Source organism: Cucurbita pepo, chromosome 10 (assembly GCF_057944985.1).
Source record: "Cucurbita pepo subsp. pepo isolate OVF chromosome 10, ASM5794498v1, whole genome shotgun sequence".
NCBI classification, from domain to species: domain Eukaryota; kingdom Viridiplantae; phylum Streptophyta; class Magnoliopsida; order Cucurbitales; family Cucurbitaceae; genus Cucurbita; species Cucurbita pepo.
Window position 1 is genome coordinate 11,369,419 of NC_141807.1, and position 8,722 is coordinate 11,378,140.

The 8,722-nt window shown below is 36.5% G+C and overlaps 1 non-coding gene across 1 annotated transcript; it reads right to left on the reverse strand.

Annotated features, from left to right (window-relative positions):
* Positions 1-4,170: 4,170 nt before the first annotated feature.
* TRNAQ-UUG (transfer RNA glutamine (anticodon UUG)) lies at positions 4,171-4,242 on the reverse strand. The gene has a single exon. It is a non-coding gene; the product is annotated as a tRNA-Gln (tRNA).
* Between the last annotated feature and the right edge of the window lie 4,480 nt (positions 4,243-8,722).

Here is an 8,722-nt window from a genome sequence, read left to right on the forward strand (position 1 = left end):
TTCAGAAGAATGTTGAAGAAAGGCTAAACTCTGAAGAGACTAAATTAGAAATACAGAGGCGAATAGTGGAAGGTCGCACGAAGTTGTTTGATGATGTTGATGTGCAGCTTGAGAAAGAGAAAGAAGCCGCTCTTACTGCTACAAGACAAAAAGAAGAACAAGCACGAAAAAAGAGAGAAGAGCTAGATAAAATGCTGGAAGAGAATAGAAGTGTTAGGCTATGGAGCCTGATTCTTATTTATGACTTGGTCAACGGTTATATCCGGTAAAGCTATATTTAGTAAAGCTATATATAGTAAAGCTATATATGGTAAAGCTATATCTGGTAAAGCTATATATTGTAAATAACTATATATAGTAGATGGCTAAATCTGGTAAAGCTATTTATAGTAAACTATACCATATATATATCTGGTCCGGTAGAGCTTTGAAAATGTACTTTTCTATTCTCTGTACCCTCTTATTGTACATACCTGAAGTCATCAATACAAAATCCTTTTAGCCAGAGTTCTCCTTGCAACTTTTCTCTATCCTTTTTTTCTTTGTGTTCATTTAGATCGAGCGTGTGCGTTGTTGTGCGATCCTAACAACTGGTATTGATTCTAACAAGAAGAAGGGTAGAAAAAACACAACGACGATTAGTTCTGGAGCTGCAATGGAAGAAAGAAGAACAATATTGTGAGCTCGAGTTGATTTAGAGACAAAAAGAGGAGGCAGCTCAGAGAACTAAGCTAGATGATAAGAGTTTGAGTTATGTTTTGCTGGGAGTTAGTGAAGAGTCAAAAGCTTACAGACTCTATGATATAGAAACGGCAGATGAAAATAAGGATATAGAAGTGGCAGATGAAAATAATGATATAGAAGCGGCCGATGAAAATACTACAGAGGAAAATATTTCATTTGGCTCTTTGGTTGAAGCAAGCTCTCCTAGCTCGAATAAGGCAAGGAATAAGATATGTTTTTTTTTTTTTTGTAAAGAAGATGATGAGAGACTATGCAATAAGAGAAGTTTTTTTTTTTTTTGTAAAGAAGATGATGAAGCTCAGCCATGTTTACCCCTACTGAACCTGCAAACTTTGTAAACTTTAGAGAAGTATTGAAGAGTGAGAAATGGAGGCAAGCCAGGGATCTGGAGTTATAAACAGAAATGGCACATGGGAATTGATGAAGTTACCTGGTGGAAGTTTGGTATGAGGTCGTAGATATAAACTGATTACTATTAGTGTTCGGTTTAAGGGAGGGATTGTTAGGATTAGATTTGATTGAGTTATTTGGATTAGATTTGATCTAGTTATTTGAATTAGATTTGATTTAGTCATTCTTCAATTGGATGAGAGATTTCTCCCAATTCTTCTGATCTTACCGTTTTCTTTTTCTGTTACTAATAGTAACATGTCATTCTTAAAAAACTAGGATACCGATGTGACAATGATACATTAATTAAAAAGAATTATTTCAAAAAATTTATCAATTTTATATTAGAAATAAATTCATATAAATAAGTTTATATATTTGTATACTTAAAAAAAAGCTTAATGTATGTTTCACTCTCAAAATATATTCAAAGTCAAGTGTCTGATATGATGGATTATAAATTTGTAATGTATCCATTGTATTAACAAGTGTTCAGTACATGCTCAACACGTGTCAGATTAAGGTTGCCATTAAGAACCTACTAGTAGGCTACTTACTAAGTTTTACTCACTCCATGTTTATCATTTTTTTTCAAGTAACTAAGAGTTGGTCGTGGATGAGAGTGGACTTTGGAGTGTGGGCCATGGACTAACCTCTGTTTTTAATCTAGTATTTTTTGTTCTTCTTTTAAGTCTGCTTCTTATTTTGTGTTTGTAATGAGTATGTATATGTAACACCCAAAAAATGAAGGAAATTATCTCCCATAAGAATAAGCCACTCATGAAAGACCCAATGGATAGAAAGGAAAAAAATTAAAGGATTAAGCAAGAACAAAGGACTTAGTCAAGTCACTCGTGTACCCTAACAAGTGATTTCACGGAGTTAAAGGCCTTTTGAAAAGGATTGGAAACGAAAAAGTAAATCAAAAGGGCAAAAAAATCATTTTATCAATTATCAAAAATCTTTCCGGATTTGTAATTCCTTATCTAGAAGGAATCTCAAGATAAAAAAAAAAATGATAAAAAAGCCATGAGAATTTTGTAGAAAAATTTTGGATTTTTCAAGAAAAATAATAATAAAATATTCGGAAAGTGGTAAATTACCAAAAAAACCCCTAGAAGAATGGATAATTACAGAAATGCCACTCTAATTAGAATCAAAGCATCTACCGTGACCATCCGAGCAAAATCTTTCGAACTCAAATCTCAACCGTCGGATGTCCTCCAAAATTTGATATGATCTAGAACGAACACGCACGGATCATCACAACCAACGACTAGTATGCAAAGCCAAGGTCGAATGGCCATGATCGGAGTTGATATCACCAAAAAATTATTCAGAAAGATCGATCTCTAAATAACGAAGATTCTGGAGCTCTCAATGTCGGTTTAAGCTCCTCCTATAAAGTCGGAAGTAGGAGCAACAATACGGAATAAAAATCGAGAAAGGTCGATCCCCCAATTGAAGGCAATAAACGTTTAGATTGTGTTTCTCCTACTCTCAGATTTCTTCCAAATTCGAGAGCAATCCTCCACCATTTCTCTTCAAACTTCTAAATAACGAAGAATCTGGAGCTCTCAATGTCGGTTTAAGCTCCTCCTATAAAGTCTAAAGTAGGAGCAACAATATGGAATAAGAATCGAGAAAGGTCGATCCCCCAATCGAAGGCAATAGGCGTTTAGATTATGGGTCTCCTACTCTCAGATTTCTTCCAAATTCGAGAGCAATCCTCCACCATTTCTCTTCAAACTTATTCCTACCGTTTCTCAACAAGATTACCCACAAGTTCTATGAAGGAATAGAGTGCTGAAAGTGCCTTGAAACCATTCCCCCAATTCAATCCGCCATTGAAGAACTTCAAGGAAAACTTGAAAATCCAACCCGAGGATACATGATGACTCGTCGAGAAAGAATGATTCCAATCAGTTTCTGTACTTCCAAGGAATGCTTCCATAGAAGACCACGAAGAAAAATAACCACGAGAGCGTGCCAAATTGAAGGAAATAGGTTTCAAAATTAAATTGGGGATAAGAGTCAAAATTCCTGTATACGATCTCTTTTCCTTCAAATTAAGGATTCCTCTAGCTTCAGAGGAAGAAGTGGAGTAAACTTGATTAAGGAATCCAGAGCTAAAACGTCGTAGAATAAGCTACCCACGAGATTGAAAATCTGGCATTTCGAGTGAGTTGCATACCGAGAACGATTTCTGGAAATTAAGGTCCTACACTCAAAGACGTTCGTACAAACCAATTCCTTTAGCCTGAAGATAAGATATGGAAGAGGTTCAATGAAGAAATAGAACCTTGAAACCCCTAGAATCGGCTACCCAATAAGAAATCCTTTGTTTCAATAAGAAATCCTTTGTTTTATCTCCAGCGATAAATCAGATTTTGGATGAACTTTGGTAGCGAATGTCTTAGGCTACGATCCACGATAAGTTATCAAATAAATCCCAAGCCCTTTCTTGTAACATCCATCTTTAAGTTTCACGAAGAAATCGAGGAGAGAAACACTGTAAATGTGGCTGTACAGGCCGAGTTTCAGATGGCGGCGATGCGAAAAATGTGCATCTTATTTCAGTTCAGAGGAAGAAAACGATGATACGGCCACAGTTCAGTTCAAAAGTTGACCTTTTCTCTCTCAGTAGATCTTATTTTATGAAATGTTGTATGAATCCTCCTATGACCTTTTCTCTGGTTTTCTCAGTAGATCTTATTTTATGAAATGTTGTATGAATCCTTTTCCCGGGAGGTTATATAAGGTAATGAAGTTTGGGAGTAAGTGGTATCCCTAAAGTAATAGATTCCCCAGATGTACCCTTGGTCGCTATTCCTAAGAACTTATAAGTTCCAAGCTTGACCCAAGACATTATGCATAGAGGCCCCTATTTCTCTTTAGGTGGGATGCTATGGTATATGTACCATGAGCAGCCTGCACCACGATTTGCTAGCAGGATGCCACGATTATGACAACGCCACCTATGCACTCATGGGAAGTGGTAACACCGTTTTGTTTTAAGATGTCTTGTGTTGTCAAAGGTCCTACCGGGAGTAGAACCCAAGTCGTTGGATTCAAAGTCCAAAGTGCTAACCACTACACCATAGAACCCCTTGTAAAAATTTATTTTGGAATGGTTTTCCTATTTTATGCAGATTCCACAAGATAGTCAAACACAAGTTATTGGATTCAAAGTCCAAAGTGCTAACCACTACACCATAGAACCCCTTGTAAAAATTTATTTTGGAATGGTTTTCCTATTTTATGCAGATTCCACAAGATAGTCAAACACAAGTTATTGGATTCAAAGTTCTAGAGCTGTTTTATCTAACTCGTTGTGATCTTGAGCACCTTTAGAGTGGTTGCAGAAGTAACCCTCCAATGTTGATTGAAGCTCTCGAAGAACATGTAATTTTATATATTTCTTATAGTTAATTTATATATTGTTGTATATTACAAACAAATTGAAATAATACTTTACATCCCCGTCTTTCTTTCTTCCGTGCAAAACTTAACACGAAAACTATATTATTTCAATATTCACTCGAGAAACAAGGGGTGAAAACTATATTATTTCAAACCCTCCATTATTGCTTCTACTTTGCATGAAAATGCTTCCACTAAATCATGTTACTAACTAGTTCGTTTTGTTTGGTTCAATTCTTGGGTCCACTAGATTGAATTGACGTAGCTCAATTAAACTCTTGATAATATAAAAATCATAAGTTTCTTAAATTAAGTTAACTTAAAAGTTTAACCCCTAATTTTTTTTAAAATGTTTAGCTTTGTGTCTAGTTGATCTCTAAATGCTTAGAAGTATCTAATAAGACTTCTATTTAAGGAACTTTTCACTATAAAAGAGTAAGACTTTAGGTTTATTATTAAGGAATTTAAAAGGAGTGATTTGATATATCATAGAGGACAAAATATTTATTTGTTTCAAATATCTTACGTTGACCATTCTTTTTTGTCAAGTATTTTGAATATTATCATTGTGAATTACTAATGGCATTATATTGAATCTCATTAATAACAATATCCCAAAACTCAGATAAAGATACATCAAAATTAATACTTTAATTTCATCTTCAAAATTTATTTCCACTTAACTCAGTTGATTAATAATCATAATAGTCACCCGTGCACAAATATTTACAACCTTAAAAGATAAAATTATAAGGAGTACAAGAAAAAAGTGTTTAAAATAGTTTCAAAATATAGAAAAAAAAATAGTAGGAATTGGTCAAAGTCAACATCCATTGATCACTTATGGCACAACACAACACATATGGGGGTAACATTTTTTCATTTCTCTACTATATTAGGCCCTTTGGTTTATTGGCTTCACAAGATGGAGACGCGAAGTTTTCTATGTTCGAAATAAATTTGGTTGATTGTTTTCTGGTTAGCATTAGTACCATCAAAACTTGTTTATTTCTTTGAAATGTTTGAGTTTACAATTTACATGTTTTCATTGTTTTCATTTTTCTACTTTGTCTGCTTGCATTTAGAAACGAAGCAAAATTAGTCTGAGGGTTTTAGGTAGATTGTTATAATTCTAATTTTTAACTAAAAAAAAAAAATAGTCTCGTTGTCACGCTTAAAACTACCCTATAGGTATAATCGACCTATTATCCTTCCACCAATAGGAGAAAAAGGCAACGTTACTATGTGAAACTAGTTTCATGTCATTTATTCAACAATAAGGGTGTTAGCATGCATTTGGAAATGAACCCATATTTAAAAAATTTATATAAAATAGAAAAGAATTGTTATCTCAAAGACAATGATACTATGTGAAACTAGCCTCAAGATGCTTCCTTAACTCTTAGGGGATGTAAACCAACGGTTCCTTCACCCAAGACCCATGGCCCGACTCCCAATAGGGAAGGGATAATCTAGAGAATCATTCCATGAACCCTAACGGATGGGTTACAAACTCACATTTCGGTGGGTTCTCCAAGCACAGATTGCAAGTTAAAAGAGGTTGAAAACAAAGTAAAATGATAAAAGGAACCAACCAAATTCGAACGGGTGACCTCTTGATCTGCAGTCAAATGCTTTACCACTGAGTTATGGACTCATTTTGCATGATTTCAACCTTAATGACCCCTTCTACAGAGTGTCAGTCTAAAAGTGTAAAAAGCGTCTCTCCAAAATAAAAGGGCCCAACCAAGTTCAAACGGGTGACCGGTCAAATTCTCTACCACTGAGCCATGGTTCCATTTTGTAGGATTTTAACCTTAGTGACCCCTTAGACATAGTGTCGGTCCAAAAAGTGTAACAAATTTCTATCCAAGATAGAAGGGCCTGTTAGGATCGCACAACAACGCACACGCTCGATCTAGATGAACACAAAGAACAGGATAGAGAAAAGTGCAAGGAGAACTCTGGCTAAAAGGATTTTTCTATTGATGACTTCACGTATGTACAGTAAGAGAGAATTACAGAGAATAGAAAGTACTTTTCAAAGCTCTGGCGGACGGGATATATATATAGTTCAGTTTACTATATATAGGTTTACCAGATTTAATCATCTACTATATATAGCCATTTACTATATATAGCTTTACCCGATTTAACCATCTACTATATATAGCTATTTACCATATATAGGTTTAGCGGATATAGTTTTACCAAATATAGTTGTACCGGATATAACTTTACCAAATATAGCTTTACCGGATATAACCGTTGACCAAGATATAAATAAGCCGCAGGATCCATATCCTAACAATTCTCCCACTTGGAGACTGATCTAGTCAACCAAGAATTTCATTCTCAAACGACCATGAGCATCTTCATGGTCTTCATGGCACCATATCAATTGAGGCTTTGCACAACCTCAATATTCCAACAACACATTTTGTCAACATGTTTGCTGGATTCTTTGCACCCTCTATCTTCTCCAAACACATCACCATCTTTCACTAACCTGCAAGTGAAATGGTATCGTCTTATGTGTTTTCTCTTTAAATGATAGACCGGGTTCCTTCGCCAACTGTATGACACTCTAACTATTTCTGTTAAGAATCTTCGTGCTGCTTCTTGCCCATTCTTCCAGATAGTCAGTCATCCATATCGTCTTCTTTCCAGCTTCAACTATTGCCACGTACTCAATCTCAGTACAACGCATTTTTGAAGCCTAGACGTCCCATCATCCATGGCTTGCTTCTACTTGGTTGTATCCTCCAACTGTAGGGTCTCATCAAAGGGTTGTGGTTCCCTTTCATCAGCAACAGATAGTGTAATGAAGGTACATACATATCTGGTACTCTGATAGTACAAGATGATCTTCTCAACACTAGTTCAGGTGTCAGTTGCTCCACTGCTGATTCCTCTGCAACAACCTCAGGAGTTTGTTGAGTATCTGCTACAAGATCACTTGGTGATTTTCTCCGCAACTCAACCTCAACTCCCACTTGCTTTGTTGTCTTGGAACCTTGCTCCACATCTGGTTCCTCAGCAGTAGTCTCAGGAGTTTCTTGAGTATCTGCTACAACATCACTAGGTGAGTTTCCCTGCAACTCAAGCTCAACTCTCACTATCTTCGTGCTCTTGGAACCGTGCTCCACATCTGGTTCCATTTCCAATCGCACTTTCTTCAATTCTCTGGCGGTCCTTGTGAAGCTAACTCGTTTCTGCTTGCTCATAACGTAGTTCTCACAACGACCCACATCAACAGATTTCAGACCTTCTAAAACTCCTTTCACAGCTAGCCTCTTCATTCCTTTCGCGCTCATAGGTTCAAGGCTATTGTGCTGTAGACTTGAATTTGAAGCACTCTCAGCAACAGCAGCTATGTTCATACACCCTGCAGTGGTGTATAAAGTTCCAGATTTTAAGCCACGTGCTTCCACCGTAGCACCCTTCATAATCTTCCACGAACTCTTCCCTAACTTTGTTGCATAACCTGTGCTGTCCAACTGACCAATAGAGATCAGGTTCCTTCAGAGACCAGAAATATATCTGACATCCTTTAATGTCCACTGATTTTCTGCTGGAGTTTTTATGCAGACATCTCCTTTTCCTTTAATCTCCAAATCTTTGTTGTCGGCAAGATACACCTTCTCGAAATTTCCAGACTTGAAATTCCAGAACAACTCTTTATTTGGAGACGAATGAAAAGATGCACCTGAATCCAAAATCCAGGATTTAATCGAACTGTCCACGCTGAGGATTAGAGCATTCCCAATGTCTTCTGCTGAATTTATAGAATCATCACATCTCCAGATTTGTGATTCTGCTTTCTCTTTGGTCTTGTACAACCTGTCCGAAAGTGACCTTTTTCTCCACAATTCCAACACGTTACGTTTGGCCTATTTGGAGATTTTTTTCGGTTCTTTCATTTTGATCGCCCTTTGTTTGGGCCCTTCGGTTTACTTCTTCCCCTTCGATCAACACTGAGAGCATTGCCTGGTGAATCTCCAGTTTCCCGTTTGCGAATACTTTCGCTGAGAACTACATCTCGAATTTCACAAAACTTCAGTTTATCAGATCCTCGGAAACTGCTGATTGCGGCAACAACAGTATCCCATGACTCGGGTAAGGATGACATCAAAATCAACGCTTTCATTTCATCTTTGAAATT